The sequence below is a fragment of the Sciurus vulgaris genome (genome assembly GCF_902686455.1).
Source record: "Sciurus vulgaris genome assembly, chromosome: 2".
NCBI lineage: Eukaryota > Metazoa > Chordata > Mammalia > Rodentia > Sciuridae > Sciurus > Sciurus vulgaris.
In genome coordinates, this window is record NC_136462.1 from 45,740,014 (window position 1) to 45,762,343 (window position 22,330).

Genomic DNA, 22,330 nt, shown 5'->3' on the forward strand with positions numbered 1-22,330 from the left:
TCCATAAAAAGTGATACTATAACTTAAATCGTTTTACAATGATCAAATCTCATCTTTTCCAATATATTTGAAAAGTTCAGTCATTTTGACGACTGTAGGAATTAACATAAAATTTAGGTTAGGGGCTGGGGTTGTGGCTCAATGGTAAATGCGCTTGCCTAGCACGCGTGAGGCACTGGGTTCAGTTCTCAGCACCACATATAAATAAATAAAGGTTAAAAAAAAGTTAGGTTAATGAAGAAACCTTAAATACAGTGGCTTAAAGAAGAGAGTTTGGGGTAGAGTATTTGGGTGTTGGAGCAGTTCTATTCCACGTCGTCATACGGGAATACATCTTGCCCTACCATCCTCGGAGCAATGTTCTTGTCTCCATGATGGAAGCTGGCTTGTGGTTGCATCCACACTCCAGTGCAGGGGCCTGGGGAAGAGAAGTGTACTGGAGCAAGCAGATTATCTTCCCAGTTGGAGGTCACAGATGTTGTTCAGGTTCCATCCATCTGAACTTGCTCACATAGCCACATCCAGATTAAAGGGAAGCGGACAATGCAGTCTCTAGCTGGGTGTCCACACACCCAGTTTAAACCTTAGTATTAAAGAAGAAAGGGAGAACAGATTTCAATGGTCAACCTGAAGTTTTCTGATCTTGGTGGGATACTCTAATAGAAACACTGTAGTGATGACCTTGGACTCAATGACTCAAACAGTACTTAAAATGTACTAAAGAGCATACTGCAGAAAGAAGGAAGTAGAATGCAATCTATTCCAAATGAATATTTTTGAAAGACACAGTAATGTAGAAAGACAGTAAAAGGCCCAGAGCTTAAATAAACACATTTGAACGGGAAATGATGTGTTATAAGACAAATGAAAGTCGGTTGATTTACCATGTCTCCATCCAAATGAAAATAAGGTCACCCCTGATTCTGAGAAGTTCATAGAGGAAAGGGAAAGAATTCTAATTAGGATTAAGAACATTATCTCTCTACAAATGTCTGAAAGCATACAATACTGGTTCTGTCTATGGCTATACCTATAATTTTGCAATATGACTTTTTTAAAAAGGAGGAGACAATTTGGTAAACTGATAACTAATTTAGATAATGCTAATTGTATTGGGTGAAAGATGATTAGGAAAGTTATAAAAGAAACCTCCAGTGTGTTCTGCATGGGATATTATTGAAAACATGAATATTGTATAAAGCCGTTATCCCTTCCACAAAAGGGAGATGGTTCCTGGAGGCACTTGTATTATACAAAATCAGAAGAGGCGGCGCTGGGGGCAGGATGGGGGACAGAGTGCTTATGCTGACTTTGGTACACTCTGGAATGCCTCTTTAATTCCCTTCTGTGAATGGTATTTGTGCACTTGCACGCACACACACGTGACCTAATTGTATAACATTCTTTGACTTTGTAATCACAAACTATACTTTGCTTGTGGATTACCAGTACAAATTTGCTACTTCCTTCTCAGTGAAATACAAATAGCTTTGGATGTTCAGTAAACCCACTTGATTTTAGCTATACACACAAGTTGCTGCCTTAGAACATCATGGGACTTAATATCCCTTCTTGTGGGATGGTTGCTATGATTAACCAGTTTTGGGGAGATTAGTCAAATATTTGCTTCCCATTTTAGGTCAACATCGTATGTGCGATGGTTTATTTCAGGTGTCAGCTTGACTGGATTAAGGGATACCTAGATAACTAGCAAAGCATTCTTTCTACGTACATTTGTGAGGCTCTTTGCAGAGGAGATTGGAGTGTGAATCAGGGAATTGAGTAGGGAAGATCTGCCCTCAAAGTGGGTGAACTCCATCCAATTGGCTAAGGGCCTACATAGAACAAAAAGGAAAGGGAAGGTGCTTTCTCTCTCCCTCCTGGAGCTGGGACACCCTTATTCTCCTGAAACTGGTCATTAGAACTCCAAGCTTTCCAGCGTTTGGACTGTAGGACCTGGACCAGCAGTCCCCCGAGTGCCTATACCTCCAGCATTGGACTGAGAATTACGCCATAGGCTTCCCTAGTTCTGAGACCTTCTGGGTTGGACTGTCCTTCTTGGTTCTTAAGCTTGCAAGCAGCCTATTGTAGGGCTTTGCATGCTCCATGAGTGTGTGAAACAATTACTCAAAACCTTCTCATCTGATCTATCTATTGATATATCTATCATCTATTGATAAATCCACTGACTCTACCTTTACAATATGCAGGATATCTATATCTGTCTATATATTTGTATGGATATGTAGATGGATATGTAGATATCCACATAAATATATAGATACATACATATAGAGAGGTAGATATCTTATTGATTCTTGATTCTGTCTATCTGGAGAACTCTAATACAGTATGCTAATTTCTACAAGTATGGTGTCCTGTACTGAACATATTCAGTGTTATTTAGAATAGTCATATTTCTTTATATAATGTGATTATCAACAGGGAAGATATGGTAACTGTCCCATGAGTGCTCAATTAAACAAAAGACATGTCCCTTTTAAGAGGGACTTACTTCCACTTCTGAAATTCAAGTCAAGCAACCTCTCCAAGCTAGTTATTTTCTGTCCTTCCCCTCCCCACATTTTCCTGCCTTGCTCTGTGGCATGGGAAGATGACCCCTTTGGAGCACATCTCTTGAGCTTCCCTTCTCCTGAATTTCTGATTGGATTCGGCTACTCTTTGGAGATCAGGGGGTGCAAATAAAGGTTTTGGGCAGTTCTTCCTGGTTCCCCTCTTCTTCTCATGCTCTATCTCAGGCAACAGCTAGCTCTTTCTAGAATCATAGCTCCCACTGGTGACTCTTTTCTGCTGATTTTTCTCTCATTGTGTTCAATAACTTCATTTCGTCCCCTTTGTCCCTTCAGTTTAGAGGTGGTAGCAGCTTTCTACTGTAGCCGGTGTCTGGGCACCTCAGCATCTGTTGTTCAATCTCTCAACCTAGCCAGCCACACCTCTGGAAGGAATGCTTCCTTAAAGTTTCTTCATTTGACCCACCTAGGGTAAATTCTGTTTCTTGCCACAACAATGACAGGGAAGTCAGCAGACAAGTCTTTGTGTTGATTTATGTTCAATGGATTCCAGAAAGAGTTATCCATGCCCAATCTAAGTTTTTCTTTATTTCTATCTTGAACTCATTCCAACAGTCATTGGTCCTGTTGCTCCACCAACTCTGCCCTGGTCAAAGTCACCCAAAACATTAGTTACTGATAACCTAAGGGTCAGTTCTCATCTGACTTGGATCTTTTAGCTTCATGGAGCATGGGTAGCCATTCCCTTCCTGAACTCTTTTTTAGTATTGACTTCATGGACATCACACTCTATTGGCTTTGCTAACATCTCATTAACCAACCTTCTTGGTCTCCTTGGCTGGTCCTTCTTGTGACAGCACCTTGATGGCTGTCTGTTTTTCAAAGTCACTCAGACTGCATTTGTGAATTGCGCTAGCAGTTTAGAGGGGCCACCGCTGCCACTTCCAGGGGTGGTCCCTCACATCCTCCTGTGCACCACCCTCCACCTTCTTTCTCTTTCTGCTCACTTGATGCAGATGCTCGTGATGACCTTGGAAGCCATGGGGTAAAGATGGAGGAGCTACAAGATAGGAGGCGAGTCACTCGCCAATCCGGAACACCCATTTTGGACTTGATACAAGTGAGACATAAACTACTAAGTTTGAACCATTATTTATTTTTTACTTTCTTTGTTACAGCAAATAGTAGGAACTGAACGAATTCACTGCTTGGCTCCCTGTCCTTTTAATGTCAAGTGGCCAGGGTTCAGTCCTTAGGTCTCTTCTTCTTCTACACCCCTTTTCTTTGTGACTTCACCTGAAAACTGATTTACTCCAAGACAGTTTTGAATACCATCTATATTTTGTCAGCCCCATACTTTTGTTTACTTAAGCAAAAAAAAAAAAAAAAAAAAAATTCTTGGACTCCACAGCTGGTTAGTTGATACATCCCACTGGCTCTTCCTGCACAATACTCAGTATCTTTTCTCCTTCTCTGATATCCACACCTGGAATACTGCAGTGGCCTCCTCCCAATTCTTTCTGCTCCTTCTGCCTTTGCCCCTTCCTGCCTGTTCTGAATGTAGTCACCAAAATCAGATCATGTCATTCTTCTGCTCAAAATCTTCACATCAAAAAAAAAAAAAAAAAAAAAAAAAAAAATCTTTGCCTCCCACTCTGAAGAAACCTAGAGACCTCTAAGGCTCTCCAGGAGCAGCCCTTGCTACCTCTTTGACCACATTTCCTACGAAACTTGGCCTCGACAATCCTGCCATGTGGGCATCCTGACGGCTCCTCTTTGCACATTCCCACCCCAGAGCCTCTTCACTTCCTTCCCTTCTCCCCACAGGGTCCTAGAGCTGCCATCCCACACCTCCTTGGCTCACTCATCAGCCTCTCGATGAGATTTCCTTGGCCATCCATTTAACAGCAATCCTTTTGCCCATACTCACTTCTCTCCCTTCCTTTTCATTCTTTCTCCATAGCAATTATCATCATCATACATACTATTTATTTGATTAAACTGCCTACTGTATTTTATTGTCACTCCCTAGGATTCAGCTCAATGTAAGAAGAGATTTTTTTCATGTTTCTTCCCTGTGATATTTCAGCACCTAGAACAGAGCACATAGTGGCGCTCAAGAAAGAGTTGTGGAATGAATGAATGAAGGCAATCATTTTAAACCAGAGAGGAAAATCCAAAATTTAAATTGCTTTTTATAAAGCAAGTCATAGAAGAAGCAATGTGGGGGAGACAGCAGCAACCTGAGAATGCAGTTACCACCCTGAGCCTCCTCAACAAATTGGGTAAGATGTCCCCAGAGGGGCTGCAAAAGCAGAGGAGTTAACATGGATCCTGTTCTGTGTGCTCAGAAAGTCACTTAAGGACTGTGACAGCCAAGTACTCACTGACTGCCAGCGACAGAAAGAAGCTCCTGGGCTCTGGAAGGCCTTCAGCAGGCCCTTCAGCAGTGTGCTGAAGAAGGTGAAAGGGGTGTGGATCTAAGGCCCCAAGGGCTACAACAGCAAGAAGAAATACAAGCCACACAAGGACCTGTAAATCTCCAAAGATGTCCCTGGGGTGGGTGGGGGAACTAGGTCATCATGGTCCTGTGGAATTTGCTTATTCTGAAAAATTCATTCCCTTATCCTTCAAAGGCCTACCCTTTAGAGGACACCACACATGAGAAAGACAGAGAGATTGACAGTGATGACTTTATAATGTAACAGAAAATATTCAGCACCATTACTAACCAGCATTTTTGTAGCCCTCAAAATTGAACCCATACCAATAATCATGCTGACAGATGTGACTGGAGAAGATTGGGGTCCATTCACCAGTATTCCAAGGCTCATGGCAAAGAAGTCCTTGAAGTTTGTATTGCTAGATTTAACACAAGTATGTTTTTATTTTATGTAATATTACCAAATGCATATATTTTAATGTGATTTTATAAATATATCTGTATTTCTCTTTATAAAAACAGTGTGAAGTCAGTATACAGAGAAAAGGGGTAAAGAAAAAAAGTGAAAGAGGAAGGATAAAAGTTGGAAAGGGCAGAAGGCATAAGCAATTAACATATGGTGCATGACCTGCAGTCTTTCTTCCTTAATGTTTAAAGAAATGTCCCTGTTTAGTGCCCTGCCTAAGTTGAATACATTAACCTAGACCATTCATTTTTTCTCAAATACTGAGTCAGAGTTATGCCTGTTTCTTGCTACATTCACTTGGCAATCAATTCACATCATCACCATTATCCTGTCATCAGCAGCAATTAAAGACAGAAGGGGCCCTTCCGACATTAGAAATAGCCCAATGTGCAGATTTTAGTTACCCACTTTTCTCCATGTGAAAATAACCATTCCGGTTAGGGAACAATAATGAAACATTTCTTACTGGAAAACCATGAGAGATTAAAAATGGGTTTGGCTTGGCCTGTAAGAAATGATGTCAAGTGATGTAGTGGGCTAATTATTGTGAAGACTTAATTCCTGTGTCATCAGGTATTTATAGATATACAAAACATTCTACTGATTAAACAGCATTCAAGGTGACTAAACATTAACCGTGATTGACAGTTTACAGCTCAGACAGACTAAAAAGATTAAATAACATTAGAAAGTGACAGGTGACTTCTTTCCCCTCTGGGCATTTTGCCCTGTGAGGAAAACGATTGAGACTTCTAATAATATTGCTAACAAGTAAGTTCTGGACCGTTTGCTTGCAGCAGTCCTATTCCAGTAAGGAATGCAAATCCGGTTATGCATCTTTTTCATCTTGGTGAGGTTGCAAGAAGCTATAGAAGTTAGATATAAGGTAAAGGAAAAATAGAACTTCCTTGGGACTTAAAATACCCTGAAATGTCCAACTTCTAGGGACAGATAATGTTTCAAAGCTGTTAGCCAACATCAATTTGTTTTCTATCTGATACATTTTCTCTCAGAAATAGAGTCAAGATTATCCCAAATTCAGTTATTCATAATTTCAGGTAACTACAATTGCTTCTCCATAGAATTACACATGTAGCTGGGACTGCACTTATTTTACATGATTCCTAATTAAATACCTTTGTGTGCCACACCTCAACCTCTTTCTTTTTCTAGAAGGTTCGGAGATTTTTTTTTTTTTTTTTTTTTTTTACCATCTCCTTTAGGCTGAATGCCACTGCTTTCCATGAATCCATATCCTAAAACCTTACATGCCTGTGATTCTTTGAACTATGTGAATTATTTGTTTTATCTCATGGTAGTAACAGCACCTAGGCTGGGGTCATCATGAGGACTGTATGACAGAGTTCATGTGAAGTATTTAACAAAGTGCTAGCCCACACCATTTAATTAACTAATTTCTACTTTGAAGTTTTGCAATAGCCCCTTAAAATGGACAAAGTAAGCAGTGTTGCTATTTCTTATGAGTTCATTTTAATTACACAGGATGGTGGGCTCCACCGTGGCATATTCATGTGCAGATAACTTTCTTTGGTCATCTTTATCCCTCCCCCATGTCTTTGTTTAGTGGGTGAAGAATCAAAGACACAAAACTTGAGTGGCTTTCCTAAAGTCACAAGGCATTTGAGGACCTAAGTGAACATTAGAACCCAAATCTTCTTTTTTCTAACCTGAATGTGTTCCCTAGAGTCTTCTAGACCTCATTGCTACTCTGAAGTGTGGGATGCCCATGACTTCTCCTTATCTTTGTCTATAAGGCAAAACAACTATCATTAAGGCTCCCATCTGAAGTCTCATCAACCCTTTTAGTCCCTATTTGTCTATGAAGACTGTATTTTGTGCTGGTATATCTGGGTTTCAATCCTGGTTCCTGTGCATAATAACTGTGGATAAAATGAACATAAGATTGTTGCAAGGATTCAAAAAAGTGAGATATTGCCTATAATGTACCTGCCTCATGGAAAGGACTCCGTATGTTATTTTCATTGGTATTATTATTATTCCTAGATAAACTCCAGAGCTGAGCTGCTGTACCTGCTGCCATATCCACGTCTCCACACCAGCTGTCCCCTTGGGCTCCAGCCAACCTGGCTCATGGCCTCAACACTCCACTGAAACTACTGCTCTCCTGTCAATGAATTCCTCCTTCCAACCAATCCAGGACCCGTCTCCAGCTTGCAACACTGCAGATCCATCCCTCTCCACTGGATGCTTTTCAGTCTTGGCAACCGTGCGCCCTACCCTGGTGGTTTTCCTTATACATGGCTCCCTCCCCTTCTAATGGTGGTACTTCCCCAGCCCACCCTTCTGAGCTCTGCCTGTCCCTGCAGACAAAGTCTTGGGCTTAATATTTTCCTCTTCAACTGTACCTGATGAGGATCATGGTTTTATTTGCTCCTCTTTATTTACCCCACATACTCATTGTCTTTGCTTCTAAAGCAGTTAATTGGTTTATTCCTACATCATATATATAATTATATATATGTATATATGTGTGTGTGTGCATATGTATGTGTGCATATGTGTGTATGTGTGTGTGTAATGTTTTTCTCTATCTCTGAAGACTTAGAGACTTAGAACTGTTGAAGGGATGTGATTAACATTATTGGTAAGAAGCAAAATTTTAAAAAACACCAGGCATCCTCTGCATTACTTTATCGTTTGCAAATCTTCAGAGGTGCAGTCATGGGAGGGCACCTGATGGCAATACAAATAAGCTTCCTTTTCATGCAGCATCTTAGCAATCCCTTAGAAAGTTGGAAACACATAAAAAAATAGGGTGTATCTCCATTGCTCATGTTCCATTTGGAGTCTCACTGAAACAGCAGTAAATTTGAACTCATATCAGTGAAACCCAGGAACAAGTGAGATTTGGGCATCCTGTTGGAATAACCAGTCTTGTTACCAGTTATCTCAACATGGGATGTAGTTGTCCTCACTTGTTCTTGGAATCCCATAGTGCTGTGGATCCCTGGAAAATCTTAGAAAACTCCCCATTTCTTGCAGTCTCCTTCCCACAGGGAGGTCAGTGTACCCCTGTTGCTGCTCTACTGTGTTACATTGATTAGGGATCTTGATAGCCCCCAGGCAGCCTGGATACCTTGTTTCAAAGACACAGATACAGAAAACTTATGACCATTGATACAAAGTGATTCTAACAAGGAAGAAATATGGGGTCAAAGCCTGGGAACTCTGGAGCCTCTTTCGGCTTCTCCAGTTTGGTGCCTGGAGGGACCCTAAGTATGGTATAGACATGCATGTCAGTGCCCTTTTACACAGAAAATAGGAAATGAATTCCAAACAATACTGGAAACAGCTGACCCTTTTAGCACAATGCTTAAATATGCTAGAGCTGCGCCAAGGCAGCATGTGCAGAGTAAATATTTTAATCCCTAATTAATCACTTTGGTTAGATTGGTAAAACACAAGTCTAATGAAAATAATTTGAAATTTCCTTCATGAATAATTGCCTTGTTCAGGGAATTGTGGGAAGAGTCAACTGACTGACCTTCCATTCTTACTCAGCTGTACTGCTCCGAGACTTAATTTGTGTCCTTCAACCCCTTCCAGTCACCGTTATGAGATTAGAAATACCTTTCGTGCAGTTTAGCAGTAACGATGCAGTCTGACAGTTAAGTCAGCAGAGGGGTAAAGAACCAAGCAGGTCCTTGCCTTTTCGCCGTGGAGTCTTCCAGTGTGCAGTAGAGGGGAGAGTGTCTTCGCGACCCTGCATTCTTTTATAGGTTGTGAGCATGATGGATTGCTGCAGGTTATTGAACTGCTCCCGTTCCTTTTTAATTAGAAACTTGAATAATAAGGTGCCCAGGGTTTGGGCATTTACAAAGAGGAGAGAAAGAATTTTCCAGCTCCGAGTGTTGAATGCTATCGTGATTAGCACTGTGCCACCAGATTTAATTACTTCTTGGAGCAAATCAAATCTTTCTCAGAGAGCAATGTTCCCGGGGGTGCAGAGACCAAAGGTTAAGCTACCTTACTAGTTACCTGTTCAGACATGTTGGAACCTGTTAGATTTGGGCAGTGAGTGTGGTCTGCTTCATCCTCTTGTCTGCCTGTCCTCCTTAACTTCCTCCCTGCTGCCCCTCAACCCCCAGCAATGAATGTATTGCTTATCTGGTTGGAATGTCGCTAGGAGTGATGACTGGCAACGTGCCATATGGCTGGTGCACTCTGGCTCACACTGCAATCATTGCTAAAAATTGCCTGGTCCACCAGTCAGTTTGGCCAGTTCTGTGGACTGTCAAAGTCCACCTGGTGGACCATCTGCCACCTCCCCCTGGAGGTTCCTTCTCTCTTTTGTTTTCCAGTCTGGTCCTCCTCCTCAATTTTGCTTTTTTATTTGGGAGATTCAAATATTTGGGGGAATTTTGGTTTTGCTTCTTAGCAATCAGGAGGACAGGATGTTCTTAGGTTTCTGGAATGCATTGGGAGAATAGCACCTTAACCCTTTGCTGTCCTGAAGTTACTTTGCATGATGGCCAATAACTCACTTAAACAGCTTGGGTATAAGGCAGAAAAATACTGCTTAAATGAAAATCATGGAGGTAAGGAACTTGTAACCCAGGTGATAATTGAATGAAAATTTGGAGCAGATTTTGTGTCTCTATTCACAAATGGAATTAACCACATTCTGTGCCAAAAGGGCTATGGAAGTTCTCCCATTTTACAGGATCAGAGGTGTAGAGAATTGGAAGCCAAACTACTGGTTGTCAATATAGTTTGACTACTGTGGGTGTGTGGAGGGATAACCAGGCTTCCAAGAGCATGTGTAGTTAAGTATGATTAGTTGAATGCATTTCGTTCTAATGATCACCTTTAAAATTAACTCTATGGTGGGAATGTAAAGTAGTATGCCTGCTATGGAAAACAGTATGGATAGTCCTCACAAAATTAAAAATAAACTACCATATGATTCAGAAATCCCACTACTGGGTATTACATAGTCAAAGAAAATGAAGTCAGTATGTCAAAGAGACATCTGTTCTCCCATATTTATTTTAACTCTATTCTCAATAGCCAAGAGATGGAAACAAGCTAAGTGTCCATCAGCTGATGAGTGGAAAAACAAAATCCACTTGCCTGCCTGTTCTCCTTAACTTTCTCCCTGTTGCCCCTCAAACCCCTTCCAGCAATAAATGTATTGCTGTGTATGTGATATGCATACACAATGGAATACTATTCAACTGTAAAAATGAATGGAATTCTATCATTTGCTACAACATGGATGGAACTGGAGATCATTATGCTAGGTGAAATAAGCCAGGCACAGAGAGACAAATACCATGTAATCTTACTCACATGTAGAATCTAAGAGAGTTGATCTCATACAAATTGAGATTAAATGGTGGTTAACAGGGCTGGGGATATAGCTCAGTTGGTTGAGTGCTTGCCTTGCATGCACAAGGCCCTGGGTTCAATTCCCAGCACCGCAAAAAAAAAAAAAAAAAAATAATAATAATAATAATAATAATAATGGTGGTTAACAGAGGCTAGGAAGAATAGTGGGGAGGGGTTGTAGGAAAAGGTTGACAGTAGGTACCAAATGACAGTTAGGTAGGAGTAAGAAGTTCTGGGGAATACATATATTGAAATACCACATAAGTGCCTTGGGAATAAGTACATTTTTATGTGTACATATCACTTAAATTTTTAAATTCATAATAATAAAATAACTCCAAAGGATTATTTCCCCAGGCTCCCACAGCCAAACTTCTGAATCAAAGGGTTGCCAAAACAAGTCTAATTCAAGGAGAAATGGTAAAAAAAAAAAAAAAGAAAGTGCCTGGATTGCAGAAGGCAAACACTGCTTTATCATTGTGCCCAGGCTGGGCCCTGCTGGTGACCTCTGAAGAGCATTTGCCTGCCCTGCCAGAGCTGTGTGCAAGGGAAAGAGCAGGGCTCACCTCTGCAGCTGGGCCACTCTTCACAGTAAGAATATGAAGATGTCTTTGTGGTTATCTGATCCTGTATTTCTGAGCCAAGAATAGGATTTGAATGGCACAAGAATCCCTCTTCCCGCAATCTTAGCCCCAGATCAGAGCATGTTCTATCCCTTCCCCGAAAGCCTGCCTTTGGTCCTGTTTATCGTGCACCATCTCGACACCACGTTTGTGCTGGGCGCTACCCTAATTAAATGTGGCCCCTTACCCTACTTAAGTTTTCCTTGACACCATAATTTAATTGCTTCCTCTAGCCTTCAGTCATTTTAAGACCACCGTTCAGTTACCATTCAGTTGATCGATCCTACTTCCCTGCCTTCTCTTCAACATTGCTATTTTATTCAGTTTTGAAGTCCTCTCCTGGCTGAACCTGGAAGTAGAGTGTAACTGGGACTACATTGGACCACTGCAGAGAAAAATTGATATCCATATGGATACATGGATGGATGAGTGGATGGGTAGACAGATAGATTGACAGTTAAACCCATCTTTTGGAGTGTGCTTTTATGTGGCACGGAAAAATTTAATTGGAAGAAACACAAGAGGTCCTATAGTCCTTCTCTCATACAAGTTCACAGACTTGAGTGATTCACTCAAGGTCACAGCTAATAGTACTAGAGTTGAGACCAGAGAACTGGCTTCTGACACCTGGTCATTGCTTCTTCCAATATACTGTGATCCTTAACCCCAATAACTCAGGATCTTCGGTACTGCTTGCCTCTGCTATTCAGTCATTAAGATGTGGGTAAAATATCAAGAAGACTAAAAATATTTAATGATAATAAGCATGCCTGGAGCCTCTTAGTTCAATCTTTCTTCAGCCTGTGTTGGAACTTTTCACTGATTTTTCCTTGGGATAGCCATTCTAGGCAACAGCCCAGAACTTGGCTGTCAGCAACACTGGAGAGAATCCAGCCCTCCCTGCCTCTTCCCCTACTCTGTTTTAATTACTTTAGTGGTGCTTCTTCATCAGCTGAGTTTGCACATAAAAGCTGAATACCTGGCCCAGAGCCAGGGCTGCCTCTTGAACTAGGCAAAACTCTGGGTCTGAGTTTGGAGGTCAAGAGGTGAATCCCCCTTGTTGCTCTCTCAGTCTTTATCATAAGTCCAGGAGAACGTGGACCTTCCTTCTTTAATAAAGATGCCCAGTTTCCAGAAATCAGCCCCTTAAACCTGAAGTAAACTGGATTTTTTTTTTTGGGGGGGGGAGGGCAGAGGGGAAGATATTTCATTTCTAGAATGTTTCTTTTCCTTTATTCATACCTTCAAGGCAGTATCTTCTTGATTTGCTGCTTGTTTTTATCAGTGTGGCTCATGTTTTTTTAAAACATAGCCATGAGTTCTGAAAATGATCATGTGTGAAACCTCAAAGAGTTTAGGTCTTTAGAATGAAGTCCCTACTATCACCATGGACGCAGCCCAGCACTTAGCATGTCCTCCCGTGGGCTCTGATTTGTGAGTCACTGTTAGAAGACAAGAGGGAAAGATGCTGTCAACGTCGGAGAATTTAGAGTGTGGATTGCAATGTGGAGGGCAAATGGGATCAGTGGTTTGGGGAGACGGAAGGACTCTTCCCAGAGTTAAGCCTCCTGGCTACATAATGGCTGTAGAAAATGGTAGATTTGAACTCTTTCTTCCTCAGAGCTGCCGTTGGTGGTTCTAGCCTCTTGGCCCATGTGTGTTCCTTCTAGTCCACGACTGTGCTTGTGAGAATAGCATTTTATTGGGGAAGATCTGAGGAGAGAAGGGAAAGCAGCTCCCCTTACCCTACTTCTTACCCATGCTCCTCTTACCCTGCATGCCAACTGGACTCCTGGGAAAGGCAGGTTTGCTCTCAACATGAATGAGAGCACTTTAATAATTAGTGAAGATCAGTGAGCTGAGACTGCCGTGAGCTCTCTCGCACTGGAAGTCAAAGGCTTAAAGACTATCTTTCGAGGATTCGGATAGAGAGTTCCTGTTTGGGATGGGAAGATTGATTAGATGACTTCAAAGATTCAGATCAGAAGGGCTGTGATTCTCTGAATATCTTTTCTCTTCTTCTCACTTTAGTGTTATAAGTTCATGAATATTATTTAATTCCATCCCTAAATTAACTCACTAGCATACATGAAGGCCACAGCAGGGCCAGATGGGAAACTGCTCCTAGGATTGGGTTTCAGGGACTTCCAGAAGGCTCTGCAGGCTAGAAATATACACCATTGCAGTCTCACTCTTTATCTTAGGTCCTGTCCCTTAGTCAAAGGCAACTAGTTTGGGAAAAGCAGTCCACTAAGTGCACAGTACCTGGTACCTGCACACTGAGGCATGACAACTGTCAATTGTGTGACTAAGAGAGCAAGCTGTGCCAAAGACCTTCGGGTTGGAATCCCTCGTGAATTTGGGCATATCCCTCATCTAGTCTATAAACTGTGGATAAAAAAAACATCTGCCTCATAAGGTTGTTATGAGAATTAAATAATCCATGGAAAGTGCTTAGACCAGTGAGTGGCTGACAGAAAGCAAGAGATCAGAAAATATCAGCTATTTAATAAATATCCTCCTTTTAAATGGTTCCAACTCTGGAGAGTAAGTTTGGCAGTGAGCAGGTGAAGGGCTAGGAAGATTCTTTTTTTTTCTTTTCTTTTTTGGTGCTGGGGATGAAACCTGGAGCCATGAGTATGCTAGGCCAGCCTCTGCTGCTGAGTTATACCCACCCCAGCCCCACAAGGAAGGATAGTTGTCAGGGGGAGAGGTTCTCTGAAGGGCTACAGATGGAACCAAGACGGGGGTGCAAGGGAAGGTCAACCCCGAAAGCAGAAGCAGCAAGTAGAGGAGAAAAATTCTTTCTATTCTTCAATTTTGCCCAAGGAAGTTCAACCTGGCTGGTTCATGACATTCATCCTGGTGAGTAAACTTCAGATAAAAAACTTTGAGAACTCATTACCTATTAACTCATCAGACTTAAAATGTACAGGGACCCACCAGTTTTTTGGTTTTTGGGCTTTTCCCTTTCCAAGTAAAACAGGGAAGGCTCAAAGCCTCCTAACAGGACACGATTATATAAGGACTTAATCCACTTCCTGGAAAACTGTCCATGGAGTTTTAATTAAGTTCCTCTAAAGACCAGGGAACTTCGAGGGCACCAAACAAAGGAAGGGAGGTAGGAACCTGCCTGGCCATGCTCCCAGCGCCTTCCACCAGCTTCTCTAGGTGAGTGAGGGAGAGTAATCTGCGTTGCTTTCTCATGAGTGGCCCAACTTCATCCCAAGGTAAAGCAAACCGTGTCCGGTATGAAGAAAGTCTCCCAAGACTCCTTCAGCATTGTTTGAACAACACTGGACACAGCCTGGCTTTTAGCAATCCCCCTCCTCACGCCACCCGACTCTCTGCTCATGTGTGATTTAAAAATTAATTTAGAATACAGCGAGATCAGCAAAACAAGGGCATTAGACGGCGTCCCCCAGAAATGGACTTCTTGTACTCCAAAAATGTTCTTAGAAACACATGTGAGTTTCTTTGCACTCAAATTAAGGAGGATTAAAGCAGCGAGACAGTTGTTGCTCAGTTCCTTTGGATCATGTGGCCAAGGCTGAAAAGCCTTAAGTTGCTGCCATGAGTCTAAGTCAGTGGCCTGATCTCCAAATTAATTTTTGAATTAAATGATTGTCCCCCCTCCCTTTCTTCTTCTAATTGAGACTTTCATTGAAAAATGCTTAGCAAACAGATGGAAAAACCCAGAACAAAAGGCTGTTGTGAAATAATAAAATGGAGGTCATTCGAAACAGTTTTAGGTTAGTACTGCAGGTATAGTTAAACCTTTCTTTTAATTATACTTTTATTAACTATAAAAATAGTTTAAAAGAAAGCATAAGCACTGTTGTTAGAAACTAAAGAATGGTTGGAAAAAATTGCTGAGGTTATTTAATAGTTCACTTTTGTGAGTTTTTCATCTTTCCAGGGACTCCACAAAGATACCTAAGCAGAATAAATTCGTGTTTGATTTTAGAATAATAACATATCTTGTAAGTCTTAAACAATGCTTTAACTATCTGAAAACTTATAAAACATTTCTATTGACTAAAATAAAAATAGCTAATTTTAAAATAAAAAATGAGACAGAGTCACAAATTTAGCAACAGGGAGTGATATTCCGGAAGGATTTGTTTAAAACAAAATGCTAACTGTAAGAATGTGGGAAAATTTCAGTCGCACCCCAGGCTAATAATGCTCAGTGAAAACTTCACACTGAGAAGAAAGCAATATTGTGTCATTTGCATATTTTGAACTATTAAAAAGTCAACGTGATCAATAAAACAGTATTAATGTCAATGATATTGGTCTACAGTGAGATAAAAATAGTTTGTTTTGTCAAATTTATTTAGACCAGTTACATTTCATCTCACCTCTGACAAGACTTTCTCTTATGTGAAGAATTTGAGGCTTTTGTCTTTGTTGATTGAGAAAAGGAAGAGGAATTGAATAAATATTATTTCTGACATAGAAGGCTTCCGATAGCTTAAAAAATCTTAATGAAGTTCTCTGAGTTCTTCAGATATGTTTGTTACATCCTTGTAAGTTTAAGTTATAGCAGTGTTACTAAAAGAGAATTATGGGAGGGTAAATCTTTGGAACAGCAATTAAATCCCCAGACATGGTTCTTTCAAGTTTCTTTTTTTTTTTTTTTTTTTTTTTGCAGTGCTGGGGAATTGAACCCAAGGCCTTGTGCTTGCGAGGTAAGCACTCTACCAACTGAGCTATCTTCCCAGCCCTCTTTCAAGTTTCTTTAATGTTGATTTTTAAAGTGCTGACTATAAACTCCTTGATGATTAGCTTGCACACAAACTCTAAAGTACCTTAATGATTTGCTTTATTTATTTATTTTTCTCTTGGTATATTGAAGTTCTTTCTTTGCTGATCCAACTGCAGGAATGACTGTTTGCTCACAGAAAATGACAGTAGAGAGGACCTAAGATGGGTCAAAGGATGACAAAAGAGTAGCCACTTGCTCTAGATGAGTCAGCTACTGTCTTTGAACTTCATTCATTTATTGTATGCCTAGTGATTGTCTGCCATGGTTCTAGTTGCTGGGGATTCATCAGTGAGCAAATGAGACATAAATTCTGCACTCTTGAAGCTTGCCCTCTACTAGGGGTTGAGAAAAGAACAGACAAGAAGCAAATGATCATGTCACTGGATGACAGTGGTTTGGAGAAGAGAAAAGCAGAGACAGGAATGAGGGAATCCTGCAGAGAAGGATGATGACTGCAACTTTGATTGGGAAAGTCAGGAGGAGGCTCATTGAGAAGTGGTCCTGCAACACAGGCCACTCTAGGCCAAGTTATCTGTCCCTGAGCACACACCCACCACAGTAAGGAGATGTCATTGGAGGATCTAGAAAGTGACTAGCTCCCAAATTAACAAGTGAATTTCGATGCACCATCAGGGTGCACCTGGGACCCCCCCCATCAGGACACTCCTGGAATTCAACCTTTGAAGAGCTCCTAAAAGCTTCTGAAAGCCCTCTGTTCTCCCTGATGGGCAGAATCTCTGCCTCTGGGACAGGAATGCTTCTCCTGTGCTAGCAAAGCAATTAACCTTCTTTTTCCTTTTTCTCAAAACTGTGTCTTCCTATTAAATTGGCATCAGGGACAAGGACTGTGATTTTGGTAACATAAGTGCATACGCCTCAACAGGACCAAGCAAAGGACATGAGAGTGAACTGTGTCAGACGAGTCACACAGTTAGAGAAGTAATGAGGGACCAGTTTGTGCAGGTCCATATAGCTCATTGTGGTGACATTTGAAATTCCCCCAGGGAGACAGAACAAATGACACTGGTCAATCACTGTGTTAGTCAGTTCAGGCTTCTATAACAAATTACCATGTGCTTAAACAATAATCAGTTATTTCTCACAGGTCCGGAGGCTGAAAGTCCAACATCGGGGTCCCTGTATGGTCAGGTTATTGGCAAAAGCCTCTTCCTGGCAAACTGATGGTCATCGTCTTGCTGTATCCTCTCATGGTGGAGGGCAGAGACAGAGAGAGGAAACAAATTCTCCTGTATCTCTTCCTGTAAGTGCACTAATGCCATTCATGAGGGCCCTACCCTCATGACTTAATTACATCCCAAGAGACCCAGCTCCTAGTATCATGCTTTTAGGAATTAGGTTTTTGGCATATGAAGTTTTAGGACACACAAGCATTTAGTTCATAACAACTGTGGACCTTGTAGGAGATAAAGGGGGAGATGAGATAGGAGCAAAAAGAGCAGAGATGGGGAATGTCTGCTGTTTGGAGGGTAGAAGTAGTTGAACTCTGCAAATTGTAGATTTGAGTTGGATTTTGAGTTTTTGTTTTGTTTTATTGTATAAAAGATTAAATAGTAAATATTTTAGGCTTCACAGGCCATATAATCTCTATCACAACAGTTAACTATGCCTGTATAGTATGAAAGCTGCCATCGTTGATGTGTAAGTCAATATGTATGTCAGCTTCAATAAGCTCTTAGAGATGATACAGATGATTCAAGACCAGGGGCTGAATTTGGCCCTAGGCTATCTTTGCTAGCCTGTGTACATAGACTAGTGATTTGGGAAGACTTTGATGAGAAATTAAAGAATCACTAAGAATTAGTTATGGCACAGTAGTCTTATTTCCTTATAAATATCAGTCTACTAGTACAAGTCAAACAGGGTCAATTTATCCATCTGAACTTTACCAGGACACTTAACAAATTATTTTGTGATCCTATTTTCTTGTGATCAACATGGAGAAATCATCTTGAATTCAAGAACAATCTGTGAGTAACTGGCTAAATCACTGGTCCTGGGCATATGTGAATGAATTCAAATCCACTCTTGCCTTAGGCTCCTCCGCTGTAAATCACAGGAGTTGATCCAAACTAGCTGTTTTCCGAGCCCCTGCATCAGCTCGCTTCTCGCTGGGTTAGGCTGGACAGGGTGAAGGCTGACTCATCCTGGATGCAGGTCCCACAGTGGCTGCATTTCTTCATGGTTCCATTTTTGCTGTAGGTTCTACTAATACAGCCCCTTGGTTACTCCAGCCCTTGAGTGACGGTAGCTTTCTGATGTTACTACTTTCTGTTTGCCTTATTATTCCCTGGTCTGCTTCTTCAATCTTCCACTGTGTGTGAAACAACTTCCCTGTATTAAATTCTCTGTTTTAAATGCTCAAGGTGGTTTCTGTTTTCCTGCTTGGATCTTGACTATACCAATAGGGGCTCATTTAAAAATGTCACCCTGGAGAGAGGTTTAGCTTCCAGGGCTGCCAGGCTGTCTTGTCTGCTCCAACCATTTTTATCAATAACCTGGATGATGATGTAGTGAATATGCTAATCACATTTGCAAATACCCTAGAGCTCACTGGAAAAACTATTTGCTATGTGGCAGAATCAGAATCTAAAAATAACAGATCAAATCTAACAAAAAGGAATTTAATTAAAAAAAAATGTAAAGTCCTACACTTGGTTTAAAAAAATAACAAGTAAGGAATGGGAACATTGTGACATAATAGCACATGAATGAGTGTTTGGACTGCCATCAAAATGAGACAGAAGTTCACAAAAAATTTAAAAAGCTAAAGGGAGCTTTGATTGCATTAATACTCTAGTACAGAGAAAAAGGGAGTTAACAGTAACTATTTTGTTTTTTTCTTGGCCAGAACATTCATTACATTCAGTTTGGAGCATAGCATTTGGAAATAATAAAAATCAAGAACTCTGAAATACAAAATAATGACAGAGGTCTGTGGGTGTACTTCAGTGGTAGAGCATTAGCCCAGCATGTGCAAGACCCTGGGTTCCATCCTCAGCAAAAAAAAAAAAAAAAAGGGAGAGAGAGAGAGAGAGAGAATGACAGAACAATAAAAGGAAGCATGAGTCATTGGAGGAAACTAGAAAGAGGCCATCAGAAAGATGATAGGAATAAAACATTTCCATGCCTAAAAGATTTCAAGGGTACCAGGTCTGCCATGATGGTATAAAAGGAGCAGTTAGCAGGCATCTCTCTTTGGAAAGACAGAAGGTGCACACTCTCCCTCCTTGGCATGCTCAGCTACCTTACATATTCACATTGGGAAAATTTCCCTCATGTCTATGCAAAATGATCTTGCTCTAATGAAGTCTTGGTATAGGCATTGTTGAAAAGAGAGCTCAATTTTGCATTTAATGAATGACTCAGAAATCCGAGACTTCCTCTAATTCTGGGCACTGATTCCTTTTGTGACTCTGGACTCTTTCCTCACTAATAAGAAAGAAACTGCCAAGGAGGCTCTGCTATACGTTCTGCAAATATCAGATTTCCGGGGCTTAGTGAAGGTTTTGGGTTTTCCCCCCTTTTCTTCCTTCTCTTTATTTTTACAGAAGTCAGAAGCGCCAAGACCAGGGAGGTTCTTTGTGGATCATAAAGGATGGTTGTCTTGATATTCCATATAACACTCGGCATCCTGCTTAGTAGAACTGTCCTTATCGTTGTTAGATTAGCAAAGATCTATCACATACTCTTATTGTTTTTAGAGTTAATAGGCTTCTTAAAACTTAAATATTTAGTATACATTGTGCTCTACCAGAAATTTCTGGTTCTGGTCTCATGTAATTTTGAACACCATGCTATTTTTTCTTTATATTCTTGATTCTTAACTATGGGAGAATTTTGGTCCTGCTTACCTGGTCAGCCCTTCCTCCTTTTGCTTCTTTGGGAAGAAATTAAGAAATTGACTATATCTTTTCCACCCATAGACCATCAATCTTCAGAGCACATATCCTAGAGCCAGTTTTTCCTGAGGAGCCCGTAGTGCTATTGTGTTATATTTTGCAAGGACAGGCTAAAGGGGAAGTTTTATTAATACTTAACCTGATATTTTGTGCTATTTTAATGGATTTAGGAAAAACTATGTGTGTCGTTGGCTGTAACACACTATTCTCTTTTAATATATTTTAGGGTATAAGAATTATCAAATTTTCTGTGACAGTTGTCATGCTTGACAAATTCTAAAATTATCAATGTAGTTCTACCAAACAACACTAGGTTTATGTGGTGTCACTGTCAGATTTAAAATTTTATAATCAGAAGAGATCTTAGTGATTATTGCATTTCTGTTACAGATAAGGCTGGATGAAGCCCAGAGAGTTAGTTGACTCTTAGTTAGTTGCAGATTGGAGTGAGCCTTGGAATTAGAACTGGAACTCCTTCCCCCTGGCAATGTTCTCTCCATTCCACCACCCTGAGGAAGCTCTGCGCAATCCCTATCCATGACCTCATGGATAGATATGAAATGAAGATCATAAATATGTTATAATGCCATAATATAATACTTTTATCAGCTCAGAGTTGGGACTTGTCTGTAATCCACAGAAAAATGGATGTGGATTTGTAGCTATCACGTATTTCATTTATACTAAGATGCCACTTTATGAAATTTTTTGGACCTATATAGATACTAATGTCTACAATATTTTAACCTTTGTATGTCATAAAAAGAAAATGTAAGTAAAAACTAAAACCCATGGTACCTTGAATACTTCTTTACATAAAGGCTCAATTCCTCTGAGCCATTTTGGACTGACATTTGTTACTGTACACATTTTCCCCACCCAATGTTCTCTGTTCCATGAAGAATAGTAATGGTGTAGTGTGCCTGAAGAGTGTTTTACAGTCTCCAGGATTTTTTCCCCAAGCCATTTAACAAGTTTTGATGCACACGCTCAGGTAAAGACAACTTGTCTCAACTGCTACCTGGTGACAGCAAATTTAAGATACATTCTGATTTCATGGATATGAAATACTAAAAAAATTAAAGGAACTAAGAAAGAAATGAAGAAGGAAAGAAGGAAAGAAAAAAGATGGAAGGAAGGTGTCTTAGAATTGATGAAATATGATATGTTATTTGGCATGCATAACATTCCCTTCCCCATTTAATGTGTGAACCCACAGGAACACACACACACAAAAACACACACTCACATCTTTGGGAACTGCTGGCAACCATCTTTCCTAGGTCCTTAGAGGAAGAACATTTGCAAAACAAGAGAATGAACGTGACTTACAAAGAGCAGACGGTAACTCTGAAAGACAATTTGGATAACATTTGCTCCTGGATTCAGCCAGGCCTGAAGGTATCCTTGGACTTCTTGTTTCAGCAAGTGAGCAAAATACCTTAGAAGGCTTGCACTACCTTAACATGTTTTTCTTTCACTAGCACCCACAATGAATCTCTAATAACACATGGGGGGAATCCAATGTATATTCAAGGAATATTCTGTAGATTTAAAGATTTACAGGATGGTATTAAAAAAAAAAATACTGTCTCCAATGTTAGATAATTGTCTCCATGAATAAGGGTCAAAGAGAATAATGTGGAAACAGGAACAGGGAGGGCCAAAACAAATGACAATGTTTATTAAATAAAGCTGAAGTTTTGACTTCATTTAGAAAGCACACTCGGGAGCTAGCAAAATATCCAGTGCTCTGTCCTGCAGCTCTGCCCATCATAAGGGTCCCTTGAGAGCTCTGTGTACCTGAGTGTGGACTAAGGCCTGCAATCCTCCACAGGATGCTTCCAAGGGCACTGCCACTTGCTGGGGATAATACATATAGAAAACTACTTGCCATCCTTGGTTAACTCATAGGATGTAGTCCATAAATGCCAGCTGACTTGCCTTCCCTCACTGCAGGCATGACACCTGACATAGAGCAAAGATGAGGATCTATGGATCTATTCACCCCTTCCCCTTCCACAGCACCTTCTATGCCCTGCCCAGGATTGCTTTGAAAGACATTTCCTTAATGAGAGCTTAAGAGTTTAAAGGTAATTTTTGTGCACGTGTGTGTGTGTGTGTGTGTGTGTGTGTGCTCATCCAATAGCTAGAGTAACTCCATTATTTATCACCTGAAGCTGGACGTTTCTGAGAATAAAAG